We start from the raw sequence: 17,531 nt of genomic DNA on the forward strand, positions 1-17,531 counted from the left end.
TTTTCTTCATCAATATGAATTGGACTTTGTAAGTGATAAGCAAGCGTCGTTAAAAGTAAAGAGCAAGAAAATCATGAAAAAGGTTCCGGGGAAGTTCCAAAGCAAGGGTGCATCTCCATCTACTCTAGGAGGGCAAGTGGCTCCCTCCAAGAGGAAAATGAAGAGGGATCGTTCTCCATCTACATCGCAATGCTTCAATTGTAATGAAATTGGTCATTACAAGAAAAATTGCCCTAAACTAAAGGAAGAGAAGAAGGACGGAAACGTTGCTTCTCCTTCAAGTATGTATGTTATACATTGTAATCTTGCTAATTCAACTTCTTGGGTATTAGATACTGGTTGTGGCTCACACTTATGTTCCAATTCACAGGGACTAAGGAGAAGTAGAAGGCTTGATAAAGGCGAGAAGGATCTACACGTGGGAAATGGAGCACGGATTGCTGCATTAGCCGTATGATCTTATTTTATTTCTTTGCCTAGTGGTTTTGTTTTGGAACTAGAAAACTGTTACTATGTTCCTAGTATCACCAGAAACATTATTTCTGTTCCAAGTTGGGATTCTAAAGGTTTTAGTTTTCAATTTAAAGACAATAGTTGTTCTTTTGCTTTGAATGGAATGTTTTATGGCTCAGCACAACAAGAAAATGGTCTATATGTGTTAGATATGAGCAAACACATTTATAACACAAATACTAAAAAGGCTAAAACTGGTGATTCCGATCTCACATTTCTGTGGCATTGTCGATTAGGCCATATAAACACAAAGCGCATGGAATTACTTCAACAGAAGGGAATTCTAGAATCATTCGACTTAGAGAAGATGATCAATGCGAATCTTGTTTACTTGGGAAAATGACAAATCAACCTTTCTCAAAGGTGGGAGAAAGAGCAAGCGAACTACTAGGGCTAATAAATACGGACGTATGTGGGCCTATGAGTACGAAAGCTGGAGGTGATTTCAGCTATTTCATAACGTTTACGGGCGATTTCAGTAGATATGGCTACATTTACTTAATGAAACACAAGTCTGAATCGTTTGAGAAATTTCGAGAATTTCAAAGTGAAGAAGATAATCAACATGGAAAGAAAATCAAAGCTCTAAGATCAGATCGAGAAGGCTAATATCTTAGGCACAAGTTTGATGACCATCTAAAAGAATGCGGAGTATTCTTTCTGAATTGATTGCTCCGGGGACACCTCAATGGAATGGAGTGTCATAACGGAGAAACAGGACCTTACTCGATATGGTCATGTCAATGATGGGTCAAGCTGAACATCTTTTACAATTTTGGGGACATGCGTTGCAAACAACAACACTCACACTGAATCGTGCTCCGTCAAAAGCTGTTGAAAAGACTCCATACGAATTACGGACTGGGAAACTTCCAAAGTTGTCTTTTCTAAAGATTTGGGGTTGCGAAGCATATGTCAAGCGATTCATTTCGGACAAGCTCGAAATAAAATCTAACAAATGTTTCTTCGTTGGATATCCAAAAGAAACAAAGGGGTATTAGTTCTACAACAAGTCAGACAACAAAGTATTTGTTGCTCGTGACGGTGTCTTTTTGGAAAGAAATCATATTTCCAAATTGACAAGTGGGAGAATAATAGACCTCGGAGAGATTGGAGATGAACAACGAACCAAGAACTCTTTAGAAGCAGTTCAAGGCGAAGAACCTCCAAGGTCTTTAGAAGAGCCAGTGGGAGTAGTTCCTCAAAGCGTTGTTCACTAGAGGAAAAATCCTTATAAGTTTCTCATTAAAGGTTGCCCTTATCACACAAGAGCAACCTTTGATGATTGAAAAAATAAATTAATTAAATCATTTAATTAATTCCCTCCAAAATAAACAGCGAAAAATTTCCTTAAGGCACCTTCACCGTACTTCATTCCTCCCTCTGCTCCTTCACCGTAATTCATCACATCGCTGGCGCCGCTCCCTCCTCCCTCTCCTCCTTCACCGTCGCTGGCCGCTGCTCCCTCCTCCATCTCCTCCTTCACTGTCGCTTGCCGCTGCTCCCTCCTCCCTCTGCTCCTTCACCGTCTAACCGTCTTTTTGTTGCAAATTCGCCTGGCCAAATTGTTTTCTTCCTACCACTACAGCTCTAAACAGAAGTAGAGGCAAAAGCAGAAGAAGCTTAATCAATGGATAGTTGCTTCAGGACTTCAATTTGCCGCCAAATGCGCCGGAAGATGCTCGTGTTCGGTGGCGGAAAGCCGTCGGATCACTCATTCTCAATCGCCGTCGTCGTTTCCGTTATGTTACTAATCTTAAAAAACGCTCTCAAGATGCCAAAACTCTTCAGGTTCTTTCTAACTTATGGTTGACTTTCTGTTCCTTTTGCCGACGAATTTCTCCTAGTCGGTTTAGGATTTTGGAATTGGGGATTTTTGGAAATTAGGGTTCATGACATTGGGACGAATTGGGTTGGTGTTCGATTTGAGTATTATTGTGTGGTTTTGGTGTTTGATTGAGATAATTAGTTTACTTGATCAGTAGGGTTTATTGTCAATTACTGTTGATTGTATTGAATTGTTTATGGTTGGTTTATTGTCGAGTTATCCATATTCATTAGCATTTGTAGGATCATTTGATGCATTATAGAAAAAACAAACACATTTTACATACTTAACCTTAAATGTAATATCAACCATTCAAAAGTGTCAATACAGAATATGGATTTCTTTACAGGTTATCACTAAAGAATGAAATAGTTTGCGCTTTTCAATCCCAAATCATTAGCAGTTAAGGAGTATAAGTAGAAGAAATAGGGAAGATGAAGTTTCTTGGCATATGCAATCAGGATTTGGTGTTGTTTTCTCTCACTACCATTTCTTCTTTCGGGGTAGCAACGCTAATATGTCATCTAGTTTATGAGAAAACATGAAAAATCTTCTAGGAATGGTTCTTTGCTAGGAGGAATATGAACTGTGAAGAAATATCCTAAAAAGTTTATTACTTCGGTATACTATGAGAATATCTTATTCCTTTATGAATAGTTGAATAGAACTAGTACTTCATAGTTGATAGTTTATGTTGGGTGGGGTCCCGACAAAGCTGTTTCGTACCTCGAATCTTTTCTTCAGAGTAGAAGACATACCTTGAGTGTGGTGGTCTGCATGCTCTCACATTTCCTGCTGGAGAACTCCTGCGAATTACAGTTTGATAGATGTTGGTGAATACATTGCATAGAAAGTTGGTTGATCTGTTCTTCCAAAACCGGAGATAGCTAGCTTGTTGCATATGGTAAATTAACTTGGGATGAAAAAGTGGGAATTTTCCTCTATATTGATAGTAAGAGTCTGAGGTTAATAGTTTCTTTGACTTTTGTTGTTATGAGTCAGATTGATCTGAGTTTTTCTAGAAAAGAGGTGTGATGTGAAAACATTATTATTACATTGCTGGTGAGTCAGATTGATCTGAATTGATTTTATGAGTCAGATTGATCTGAATTGATTTTATGAGTCAGATTGATCTGAATTGATTAATGTTTTGACGAGGAAAGATAAACTTCACGGTATTGGGGGGTATTTCTAAATTTTTAATTTATTCATGTGGTATTTGATTCAGGTGTTCATGTTTCTTGCTGGAGATTTTGATCTCGATAATGCTGGAGGTTTGATGAGATGGTTGCTGGTTGCTGAAAGACGTGCATTTGACTACTTGTGCATTTGACTACTTGATCATAAGTTGTACTCGGGTGTTGTTTCAGTTATTCAGTTCCACTTCTTGGTCTTGTACATTTTGATCTTTTCATCCGGGTAGCTCATTCAGAATTAGGTGAATTTATCCTTTCTTATTGGACTAGGTACTTCAATTTGACTGTTGATGTTTTAATTCATGGAAATTCTCTCTTGATTAGTGTAGACACCTAATTTGTGCCCCTCTGGGATGATGACGATACCATTATCCTTACTAGGCGGTTGGAGCAACTCCATGCGGAAATCCCAATTGCTAAGAACATCTCCAAAATACAAGATCCAAAATCCAATCCCCGAGGCCATTCCCCTTCCAGAACTCGGTACAAAATTTAATTTTCAAAAAACAATTTCAAAATCCAAGTACAATCTCATCTAGTGGACCATTCCATTGGTTTTACTAAGCCTTTTCAACTCAAAATCATATAAGGCAAGTCAAATTCGGGCGCAGACCCACAAAACCGAGCAAGCCGGGCCCCGTCCCGAACAACCGGAATTCAAAACCCGAAACGACTTGTTTTTAGACGTAAAATCAAGTCTAAACCTCCAAGCAAACACTACGTGCCAAGCATCGTACTATTCGTACGAAGGTACATCAATACAACACAAATCAAGGACGGATCCCGCGTCATTGTTTTGGCAGCACTCATGCCACGTCACCAGCGCTGGGCGCTGCTTTGGCGTGCTGCGCTGGCAATGGCTCGCGTTTTGCAGCCATTTTTCCTATAAATACCCCCTAATTTCCAGCATTTAGAGAGGGAGATTCAATATAGAACGTCGTAATACAAAAATTACGCCTCAAATGCAAATCAAAAAATCCTTCAAAAACACATACAAACTTCAAGTTCTAAGCAATTGGGAGCTCTAAAAGGAATTCTTGCCTAAACCTAAATAGGTAATTTCGAATCCCACCATATTCAATCACGTTTCTTTGATTTTCCTGCCCAAAACAGCAAGTTGGCATTTTTACTACTAAAAATGTCACTTGCAACAATCATACATCTTTTCAAAATCCAAACTTTTCAAAATACAAAAATGCAAACTTTCAAGATTCAAGGATGTTCAGAGTTGTTTGCAATCACTTCTTTGAACAAGAATGATTTTCAAGTATGGAGTAATCAAAGATGACATCTTTCTAGCTTTTAAAGGTTTAGTCTTTTGAGATTCAAGACTCCATTCTTCAATATACAAGTTCAAGTTTTCAAATTTCAAGATCCCACAATGTTTTGGGTTGCTCATGACTACTTCCCTAGACTAGGATCCTTTTAAAATAAGAGCACATCAAAGATCTAACCTTTTCAACATTAAAAGGCCCGATCTTTGAGATTCAAGTCTCTTAAGTTTCAATATTTCAAGTACAAGTTCAATATTTCAAGTTCAAGTTCAAATATTTCAAGTTCAATATTTCAAGATTCAAACTTTCAATTTCAAGTTCTATATGCAAAATCTAGGATACTTTGGGATGAGGAACTTCTCCCAACTTGAGATTTTTGGCTTTGAATTCGTGTCGGGCGCACTTATTTTTAAGGAGCTGCTTGGCGTTCGAATCTCATGTGCCCAAGTACAAATTTCAATATCGTGATTTCAATTATGCACCTTTCAATATTGCAATTTCAATTATGCACCTTTCAATTCCGCAATTTCAATATCGCACTTTGAATTCCGCAATTTCAATATCGCACTTTCAATTCCACATTTCAATTCCGCATCTTTACTTGCCTAGTCCTTCTAGGCAATGTGGACCTACTCCCTAGTCCGTCTCTAGGGGGTCTTGTATTTCTAATTCCGCACTTATTTACTATTGTGATGTTGCTTTATTTGCTTTATTATATTGCTTTCATCACCGCATATGCTAAATACAACAAAATGCAAGGTTACATCACACTTAACAAAGATAATTTCTTGGACAAACCGATCTTAGGTTCCCTTAAATTAACTTTAAAGCAAAGCGACCTGTTAGGTTATGATACATATGACAATTCATAAATCATGCGGAAAAACCATAAAGCCAGGAAAACATATTATTTACACATAATCATTTAGCATAGTTTAGATGCATACTCTTTGTTGCGTGCCCTCCCTAGCTGCGCCCGAACCGAACAAGAACAAGTCTTTAGGACTCCAAGTGTCGTCCCTCCGTAGATAGTCCACAGCACGTCCGGATCCGCCTTAAGATTGACCAACTAGAATCGCCCTTAAGGTGCTACTTATTTTCGGCTAAATGGGCAAGAGTTATGGCTGATTTTTCTGCTTAAAAATCCTAGCTTTGAATACTTGAAAACTTGTGTATAAATTTATGACCCTAGGCATATATTTATAGAACCTTGGAAAGGATTTCGAATCCTGTTAGATAACTAATTAATTAATTAGAATCCTATTAGAACTCTAAATAATTAATTTAATCTTTTAGGATTAGGATTTAATCTATGCACGAATCCCGATAGCTTTAGGATTCGTATAGCACGTACACACGCACCGCACGAGCATCGCACGCCCATGCGCAAGCCTTGCGGCCCACGCTGTGCGCACGGCGCACAGGCCCACTGCCCGCAGCCCATTTGTGCGCGCGCGCCAGCCTTGGCTGGGACTGGCCTTGCGCTGGGCCTGGTCGAGGCATTGGCGTGTTGTTGGATGCGTGTGGCTTGCTGGGCGATGGCCTGGCTTCGTGCTGGGCCCTCGTCCGGCAGGCCTCGTCCGATGCTTATTCGTACGATACGCTTCCGATTAAATTCCCAGTTCCGGAATTCATTTCCGATACGAACAATATTTAATATTTCCGATTCCGGAATTAATTTTCCGATTCCGATAATATTTCCGTTTCTGACAATATTTCCGTTTCCGGCAATATTTCCGATTCCGGCAATATTTCCATTTCCGATAATATTTTCCGATACGTACCATGTTTCCGTTTCCGGCAACATCTACGACTTGGATAATATTTATATTTCCGATACGATCCATATTTCCGTTTCCGGCAATATCATCGTTTCCGGAGTATTCATTTCTTGCCTGTGACGATCTCAGCTCCCACTGAAACCAAGATCTGTCGATTCCGAATATCCATAGATGGAGTATTTAATGCCATTAAATACTTGATCCGTTTACGTACTATTTGTGTGACCCTACGGGTTCAGTCAAGAGTAAGCTGTGGATTAATATCATTAATTCCACTTGAACTGAAGCGGCCTCTAGCTAGGCATTCAGCTCACTTGATCTCACTGAATTATTAACTTGTTAATTAATACTGAACCGCATTTATTAGACTTAACATTGAATGCATACTTGGACCAAGGGCATTATTTCCTTCAGTCTCCCACTTGTCCTTAGGGACAAGTGTGCATTTCCTAATTCCTTTGTCGCTCGATGCTTGCTCTTGAACATAAGGTAAGAGTTGTCATCCTTATTATGTCCAGAGGTGTTCCTTGGTTTCAGAGTTCAACTGATCAAATAAACAGATAATCATAGCCTATGATTTATCCGAGCACGGCCATGCATTTCACAGTTTCTAGCTCTCCGAGTGGCCTTGTACAACTTTTAAGCATCTCATCCCGATTTATGGGAGGACAATCCCAATCTTGCGATCTTGAGATTAGACTTCGTTTGATAGGTGATTACCTGAGCGTTGCCTTTATAGCCTCCTTTTACGGTGCGACGGTTGGTCAACGTCAAAGCAACCAGTTCTCAAACAAGTAATCTCAAATCACTCAGGTATTGAGGATTTAGTGTCTAATAATTTTAATGAAATTTACTTATGACAGATTTTCATCTCTTACAGTAAAGTTTCATAGGTCTTGTCCGATACTAGTCTTCCCAAAGTAAGTATCTATGCAAATGATTATGACATTGCCATGTCCACATAGTTCAAGAAACAGAACTACTAGTCATCTTGCATTCTAATCGTCTAACGTTTTCTATGCGTCCAATTTTATAGAAAACTCCGACCAGAGACCATTCTCAACCTTTGACATTCAAGTTCACTTGATAGACATTTCTTAGTCACAGGACTGGTCCTGACAGTCTATCTTGAATATTTCGTCAAATTGAAGGGACTCATCACTTAATACTAGACCAAGATTAAATGGAATATGAAAATACATTTCATATATGATAAATGTTTAACCTTTATGTTTTACAACTATGGGCCTCAAAACCCATCTTTGAAACAGTTTATGGAATTCAAAGCTATGCTTGATTTCCAGTGCTACAATGTAAGTGTTGCTTCTCACTTGTTGCATAGGTTTAGTTATCATGCTTTGCCAATATTAATATCCTTTTCATCGAATGTTCTTCGAGATAGATGATAAGATCTTTTGAGTATGTTTATATTGTGATCTAGTCTTTCTCGCTACAATGGTGGTTCTACGCATTTCTCAATGAAGAACCATCAAGGTAGCAGACCTTTTTCTTGCTTCAAGAGTGGTTCTACGCATTTTTCAATGAAGAACCATCAAGCCAGCAGATAGGTGATCTTCCCAAGTTCAGTGAAGAACTCTTTAACATAAACAACCCTGTTTTATTTCTTCTTAGGCAATAAGTACTTTTACTTCAACTGTTTAGGTTGCTAGTGATGCTTTGTTTGGATTTGCTTATCCAAGCAGTTCACAAATATGTGGAAGACTTTCCAGCTGTATCTTAGAACATAGAAATTAATATTTTAATTTCCCACGCAACACCTCATGGTCTCCAATCCATGTTGCCATTTCGAAACACGATGCTCTTTAGCTCGTCCTTGTTAATGGTTAACTCCAAAGGGTCTTGCTTGATCCTTTGCCAGTGTTTATGCGTGTAGCATCAATATTTAGCATATCTTTATTTCCTTGAATCAAGAACTATTCCTATGTACCTTTTCAAGTACCATAAGTGTTCTTGATCTCAATCTAGTTGATCTTCACTTAGATCAATAGAGATTGGTATATGTTCGTCATGCCTAAAGTCATACGATACATTTTTGGCGATCCTCATATTATATCATACATGATAAATTCTTTTGCAGAATAATTCCCAATTGAATTCTATTCATGTAACTTTAGCTCATTTAATTTCAGTAGATACTGAATCCAGCTAAATTCTTTGACATATAATATAGGTGAAGAATCTCATTAGATTCTTTGATGTTAACTTAGTAAATGCTTATACATAGTTCAAACATTCTTTACTTAGATTTATTCACATGGGTCGAATATCTCCAATGGAGTCTTTCGTGTTTGATTTAGTAAATGCCATTACTTAATCCAAAACATTAATATAAGATCTTTGTAAATAGATCTTAATACCCAGTATGTACTAAGTTTCTCCAAGGTCCATCATTGATGAATTATTTCAAATCTAAGTCATTAGCATTTGAATGTTATTTCACAATAGAGAGATATGTGTGTGATACACATAGGACCAATTAAGTTTTACGTACTCCCACTAAACTTCTTATATATCTATAAGAATTATGTACATTTTATGAAACTAAAATACTTATTAGCTTCACTAAGATACATTTCCAATTCCCAATTGCTTGCTTAAATCTGTACTTAGATTTCATAAGCTAGCATTCCTTTTCAAACATTTGTTTGGATCCACAAATCCTATGACATGCCATGTACATAGTTTCTTCCAACATTTGACTGAGGAAGATGTTTTGTCATCCAATTGCCATATGTACCAATATGCAATCATTGCTTGAATTATAGACTTAAGCATTACGATTTTGCATGAGGCTTCAACACAGTCCACGCCGTGAATTTTCTTGTAACCTTTAGCAACTAATCTAGCTTTGTGTGTGAACACAATTTCATGTTTGATGGTTTTTATCCTTAAAACAAACTTTGCAACCAATAGGTGTGAAACTATTCTTGCAAATCAACAAAATTTCAATTTTGTCATCAAAACATTGAGTATGTTTTATGGCCTCCAACCATTTAAAACATTTGGGTCTATATATGGCCTCTAAACATTTTAGGGGATCTGGGTTTCGTCATAGCTTTCTTACAGGTCACAAACTCAATAATCTACATGATAATAGTTTGACTGCAAGTTGTAGGTTTCTTCACTATCTAATAGAAGAATTGCATAGTTTCAGGGACCTGGACTTCATGTTTCTTCACTATAGAAGAATCTCATAGTTTCAGTGATTTGAACTCTATGCCTACTTGGGTATAGAACATCAAACAACAGAATATCAATAGCCACTTGAAAGTCCTTTGAATATTCTGTTCTCCTTGAAGCACTTGTAAAGTCTTCTAAGAGAAGTCTATTCTTTAAAGCCACTTCTAAAGTCCTTAAAGAATAAGTTCGGGTTTTCTGAAGCACTTCGAAAAGCCTCCGGAATGTCCGTTTATGTTTGTTGTTCGCCTCGAAGACTTTCGAGGTCTATTTTCTCCCACTTGTCATTTTGGAAACGAATCTCCAAAAGGACATCATTTTTAGCAAACAAACATTATGTTCTCAAAAATTCGTGGTAGAAACAATACCCTTGTGTCTCATTTGAATAAATCACAATGAAACATATATCTATACTTGGGCCTTAGTTTGTCGAATGACAAACACTAAGCTCCAACTGAGTTTAGGAACTCTCTAGATATATTTTATGAAAAGTTATTCTGAAATTACTTTTCAATAGCTTTGACGAATTTGGTTTAGTTTGGTGGTAGTTGAGCATTTTGTTTTAGAAATTATAGGAAAAGTCTTTATGATCCATCATTGATCGAATCAAGTACTAATTGACTTCGATTATTCCAACAGATATGCCATATCTTATGGAGCTAGATTGTGAAATTACAACACACAATCATTGATGATCATATTTGGTCTCAAGTAATCATCAACATGATCTAACCTAGATCTTTATGATTTCTTGCCAAGTGGATTTTATACTTCTGAATCTTTGAACTAGCCAAACAGATTCAACTTATATCACTTTTGAGTAAATAAACCTATATTCACTCAAATCCATGTGAAATAATAAAGTCATAAAATCTTTCTTTAGCTTTGAACTCTATTGTCTAGGCGTTCTAACAATAGTTCATATCTTTTGTTACTTTCAACAAGTAAGACTAGTCGTCTTAAATTGATCTAAAATCAATGAACTTTCAAAAGTCCATTAAAATAGAGCTTTTAAATGTTAACTTGTTGATATGGTCTAAGCAACAATGCCAAAGATTAGTGGAACTCAAATCAAGGGTTTGATTTGAACCTAGTAAAGTTCTTTAAAGAGTTGTTTGTTTTAATCAAGCATATTGACTCAACCTGTAATTGACCATTTCATTCAAATAAACAAACAAACAAACAAACAAGAATTGTTTTTGTTCTTCTGAATGTGAGTCTTTCTGTGTTTGAAGCAGAAATTTAGGTATGCTGATTATGGAACAAAATAGCCATTAAGTTCCAGCCTTGAAAGGACTTAAAACAAACTAGATGACCCTACAACTAATGTAGCATTGCCATGCTTCATTTCCCACTTGTAGGCCATTAGTGTATCCTAGCTTCCATTGTTTGAGTTATTACCGAAGTAAGAACCTCAAGCGGTATATGATACCAAGGAAGTTTGATTGCTAGGTCACTTCTCTTTAAACATAAACTTATAGGTAGAACCGGAATCGTAAATTCCTTTCATTTGTTCCTTTGTTTTCCTATTTCTTGTACCCTTTCTTATAGTCTTAAGAATTGAATTCTCTAGTGTTGACTTTTATACTTTGTTAGACATGTCCAATGTCATTTTATCAAAGTTCTTACCATTTATGTTGAATATTCTGTTTCAACTAGATGATTTTACCAGAAGCTTCTAAAGTTCTCTAAGCATCGATCTATTCGAATGTCTAGGGACTAGACTCATTCGAGAATTAAATGGAAAAAGGATTTTAGGTTGTTAACCATTGCTAAAGCTGAGCGTTTAAACTCAATGCTTTATGATCTCAAAACTACATTGTATTTTGAATTCACAAGCACCAATCGGTTTGCCATTCGACTTTGATACTCGAAAACAACCATAAAAGTCGATATAAGAAACGTACATTTTAAATTGCTCACTTTCTCTCATTTCCGTGAATCGTTCTTGGATTCATTAACAATCGAGGAAATTTACTGTTACCTTTCTAAAAGGATTTATTGCAGTGCAAGATATTTAATTATAAACAATAAGTAAAACATACATTGAAGCATGCAAAGTCTAAACATTTATCATGAATAATAACTTGAAAATTAAAGCAATCATGCAACAAGTCATTAGCATTTTATTCGAGTTATGTGTTCCGGCAGGTGTGAATAAAATGATTCCAAGACCCTAAAACCATTGAAGAATTAAGCACAGTTTGTCGACTCAATTCTAAAACATTTTAGGTAAGCAAAAGCCTTTTGCTAATAGTCTAGAAACTACTCTTGGTTGATAGGTACGTCTAAGAACTTATTAGGTAAACCTATTGATTTTGCCACGACATAAAAGGACTCCTTACTTATATCGTTGAGTTTCACCAAAAGTAACATGTACTCACAATTATTTGTGTACCTTGCCCCTTTAGGACCAATAAGTAACACCTCGCTGAGCGAAAACTATTACTAGATTGATGTAAAGGATATCCAAGCAAGTGTATATTTTGGCATGGCACCTTTTAACTCAATTTTTAAGTTTGGAACTTAAGGCTCTTACTATGTTGGTTAGATTTTAAGTGAACTAAAATCCTTAATCATGCAACATAATCAAGCTTTTGATCTCATGCATTTTAAGACATATTTAAAAGCAATAAATAACTTAAAACATGCATAAGATAAATGTGATCTAGTATGGCCCGACTTCATCTTGAAGCTTTAACTTCAAAGTCCGTCTTGAAAATCTCCGTGGGAGGCACCATTTTCTTCAAATAGGATAAGCTATAACTAATTACAACTATTTGATGGTACGCAGACCATATTTGAATTGAAAAACAACTTTGGTACTTTAGACCAATTACATTCAAATTAATGATACGCAGACCATATTTTCTATCCTATTTGGGCCATACTAGTCACTTCATAACCTGCAAAACAGTACATATACAATATATACCACTCACCCATTCATTATCATGAATGGCCCACATAGCTGGTTAGTAAAACACATTATGCATCACGTAAACATTTGCAGCAATTAATCAAGGGCACCAATAATGTACCAATTATTCAGTCCTTATTAATTCTAATCAAGTTGTTTTAACCTTAAGGATTTGTAGACCTAATCAAGAGTTTATGACTAAAAAGGGCTCCCACTTAAACCAATAAATTCATATGCTTTACTAATTTTAAACATAAAAATGTATTTCTAGTCTAACCGGAAACATACAAATTTAATTAAAATTTAAAGCTCATATAAATTTATAATTGAATCCAAAAGTTTAATTTAATTTCAGTCGCATTTAAATTAATTCATGATTTTAATTTTAGTAAAATAATTAGAATAAATAAAATTTATTATAATTACAATATTCAAAATTAAAATCCAAGAAAATAATTTAAATTATTAATTTTAAAATTAATTAAAATTACGTAAACTGAAAATTTCAAAACGATCTAATCGCATCGCAACAATCCTACGCAACGCACGCCCATGGGCCATACGCACACAGCCATCGCTGGCCATGTGCGCGCAGCCCATGCGCTGCTTCGCATCGCTGCTGCTCACCTTCGCAAGGCTTCCCTCGAGCTGGTGCTCGCTGTGCGCGCTACCGCTCGATGCACGCGAGCCATCGCTCGCTGCGCTCGCTCGCCAGCGCTCGATCCATGCAAGCCATCGCTCGCTGTGCGCGCTCGCCATCGCTCGACCCATGCGAGCCATCGCTCGCTGCGCGCCTGCCTTTCCCGCACGCGAGCTTGCGCTCATCGCACGAGGCAGCAGTATGCGAGCTGGCGCTCGCTGCGCGCGAGGCATCGACGCTGGGCGTAGCACTCGTGGCACGCGAGCTTGCGCTCGCTGCGCGCGAGGCTCCGCACGCTTGCGCGAGGCAGTGCGCGCTGTGGCGCAGCTCGCTTGCTGCCCACACGCGACTGCTCGGCCTTGTTCCCGCCCTCGCCCATTCGCCCATTGCACACAGCCCACGACACAAGGCAGGGCTGCTGCCTTGTGCTCGTGCACCATGGCCTTGCTCATTGCATTCGTACCGCATGGGCGACGAGCTCCCTTGCTCGTCGTCACATGCCCGCACTATACAACACCCCTTAAGGGTAACACGTAGCGTCCATTGCTTTGTGCGTGCAAGTTATATGAGCGAATCGCATAAAAATTTAAAATTTATATTCAAAATTAATGACAAATTAATAAATAATATTAATTTCATAATTTCAGGGCGAAAAATCATAAATTTATTATTCAATTGATTTCCGATTAACATGGATTCAAGTCTAGGTCATAAAAATTTAAAATTTAACATAAATTTACAATTTTTATGGTGGTTTTTAATCATAGGTATCTAATTAAATTATAATTAATTATGAAAATCATATTAATTCTAAATTATTCTAATTTTCAACAAATTAATCATAATTACAAATTAGATTGCATAATTAACAAGGCTAGGCATTCAAACTTGTTAAACATATACAGTAGGTCAATCAAAAATTCAAGATTTATCAACAAGAATCGCAAATATTTAATTTAACATCTTAAATTTACGAAATTTTGCATTCGAAAAACTAAAACCTCCGAAAAGTCATAGTTAGGCTTCGAATTTGAGAATTCTGGGTTCGGCAGAAAAATATTATTTTGTCAAAATTTTAGAATGCCTTTTACATACGGAATTGACACAAAAATCACTCGATTTGGATGAGTAACGAAGAAACTGCCGAAAAACTGCGTACGTATAATTAAATAAACGCAATTTGCAATTAATTAACAATTACGAAAATTAATCACCCCTTTTAATTCTTGCAAATTTGTAATATTTAACCATGTTCATGCAATTTTAGATTATGAAAATAATAAGAGGCTCGTGATACCACTGTTAGGTTATGATACATATGACAATTCATAAATCATGCGGAAAAACCATAAAGCCAGGAAAACATATTATTTACACATAATCATTTAGCATAGTTTAGATGCATACTCTTTGTTGCGTGCCCTACCTAGATGCGCCCGAACCGAACAAGAACAAGTCTTTAGGACTCCAAGTGTCGTCCCTCCGTAGATAGTCCACAGCACGTCCGGATCCGCCTTAAGATTGACCAACTAGAATCGCCCTTAAGGTGCTACTTATTTTCGGCTAAATGGGCAAGAGTTATGGCTGATTTTTCTGCTTAAAAATCCTAGCTTTGAATACTTGAAAACTTGTGTATAAATTTATGACCCTAGGCATATATTTATAGAACCTTGGAAAGGATTTCGAATCCTGTTAGAATACTAATTAATTAATTAGAATCCTATTAGAACTCTAAATAATTAATTTAATCTTTTAGGATTAGGATTTAATCTATGCACGAATCCCGATAGCTTTAGGATTCGTATAGCACGTACACGCGCACCGCACGAGCATCGCACGCCCATGCGCAAGCCTTGCGGCCCACGCTGTGCGCACGGCGCACAGGCCCACTGCCCGCAGCCCATTTGTGCGCGCGCGCCAGCCTTGGCTGGGACTGGCCTTGCGCTGGGCCTGGTCGAGGCATTGGCGTGTTGTTGGATGCGTGTGGCTTGCTGGGCGATGGCCTGGCTTCGTGCTGGGCCCTCGTCCGGCAGGCGTCGTCCGATGCTTATTCGTACGATACGCTTCCGATTAAATTCCCGGTTTCGGAATTCATTTCCGATACGAACAATATTTAATATTTCCGATTCCGGAATTAATTTTCCGATTCCGATAATATTTCCGTTTCTGACAATATTTCCGTTTCCGGCAATATTTCCGATTCCGGCAATATTTCCATTTCCGATAATATTTTCCGATACGTACCATGTTTCCGTTTCCGGCAACATCTACGACTTGGATAATATTTATATTTCCGATACGATCCATATTTCCGTTTCCGGCAATATCATCGTTTCCGGAGTATTCATTTCTTGCCTGTGACGATCTCAGCTCCCACTGAAACCAAGATCCGTCGATTCCGAATATCCATAGATGGAGTATTTAATGCCATTAAATACTTGATCCGTTTACGTACTATTTGTGTGACCCTACGGGTTCAGTCAAGAGTAAGCTGTGGATTAATATCATTAATTCCACTTGAACTGAAGCGGCCTCTAGCTAGGCATTCAGCTCACTTGATCTCACTGAATTATTAACTTGTTAATTAATACTGAACCGCATTTATTAGACTTAACATTGAATGCATACTTGGACCAAGGGCATTATTTCCTTCACGACCACCATACAAGTAGAGATTCTATTTGCTCTAAATTCAAACCCACATAGTCTAAACTAGGGTATTTTCGAAAATGCTATGTCACGTACTCGAATAATTTCTAAAGCTCGCGGAATAAGCATCTCGTTCTCGTGCCCGGATCTCACCCATCCGTTTCGAAGATTCAAGTCTTATCCTAATAGAGTCATTTACGGTCTTTCCAAACAAGACCCTAAACAATGTTTGGTGGCGACTCCTTCGAGGTACAAAAATACAATGGTTTCTAAAAACCGCCTCCCTTGTAGGGAATTGCAATACATACGCAAAAAAACACCCCCTACAATTCTGGCGACTCCACTAGGGACTTTTCTAATTTCAATTTCGAAAATGCGAGCAAATTTCGAGTAGCAAGCCACTGATCTGCTTAAGTACTGGATGCCAGCACTGGCGCCAGGCGCAGCCACCTGCGCCCAATGCCACTGCCTGCATCCAGGACAGTGGCTCATTGTAATACCCCGAATTTTTAAAACTCGGTTAATTAGGCTTAATTATTTATTTAGCCTAAAATCGTTTTAAATCCTAATTTCGAACTTTATTTTTAATTACGAAGTTTTATTTCTCTTGAAATTCTAAGATTTGTTACACGATTTACTTTTCGGATTTTATAATTTAATTTTTTATATTTACGAGCTTAACGACCTTTTTAAATTTTAATTATTTTCGGATTTTTGATAATTTCGAAACGTTCTTATTTTATTAGGAAACTAAATTTATTTTTCGTTAACGATATTTTTATAAAAAAATTATTCAAAAACTTAGTTCTAAATAAACACTTTTATTTTTATCAATTCCTAAATTAGAAACCAATTTTCAGAAATTATGCCTAACTTAGTGAAATTACAAAAATGCCCTTGAAGAGCAAAATTCCATTTCCCTTCTCTTCCTCCTCTCCACGTATGTCTTCAACTCCCCATTCCACCTATTTCAGTCCACATTCATGCCTTGGTCATCAAGGAGTGAATGCTTCCTCTTCACTCTACTTTACAGTATAAACAATCCATAATTTGTCCCATTTTCTTCAACCCAACAATCAGTAAACAAAATTGAAAATCAACACCCACAACCACCACCGTAGCTGCCCTCCTTCTTCCCTTCGCTGCACCACCATACCGCAACCACCATCACTTCCGACCACATCACCACCCCCTGAAAAACTCCCGCCTCCACCCTCACCATCGAGCCACCTAGAACCGCCACCGCACCACCGTTTCCCCTGCTCCCTCTCTTCCCTCTTCGCACTCCCTGGCTTCCCTTTTCTCTCCTCCGGCGCACCACCAGTGGTGCGACCACCACCCACATCCATCTCCCTCGCCGGTTGAGTTGGTTTCCGCCTCCACCATCACCGTCGAACCACCACTTCCACCGCCCCAACACCGCACAACTCCCCTGCTTCTCACCCAAAACCGCGCCCCTGCTTCTCTCTTTCGCTGCTCCGCCGCCGCGAACAACCCACCGCCACCGTCGCCTTAAACGGCGCAATCCGGCG

At 38.0% G+C, this 17,531-nt stretch overlaps 1 long non-coding RNA gene across 1 annotated transcript; it reads left to right on the plus strand.

Moving 5' to 3' along the window:
- The first annotated feature begins 1,650 nt into the window (after window positions 1-1,650).
- LOC110790528 (uncharacterized) lies at window positions 1,651-3,855 on the plus strand. The gene is made up of 2 exons (XR_002533811.2): window positions 1,651-2,304; window positions 3,570-3,855. It is a non-coding gene; the product is annotated as an uncharacterized lncRNA (long non-coding RNA).
- Window positions 3,856-17,531: the final 13,676 nt, after the last annotated feature.

Source organism: Spinacia oleracea, chromosome 4 (assembly GCF_020520425.1).
Source record: "Spinacia oleracea cultivar Varoflay chromosome 4, BTI_SOV_V1, whole genome shotgun sequence".
NCBI lineage: Eukaryota > Viridiplantae > Streptophyta > Magnoliopsida > Caryophyllales > Amaranthaceae > Spinacia > Spinacia oleracea.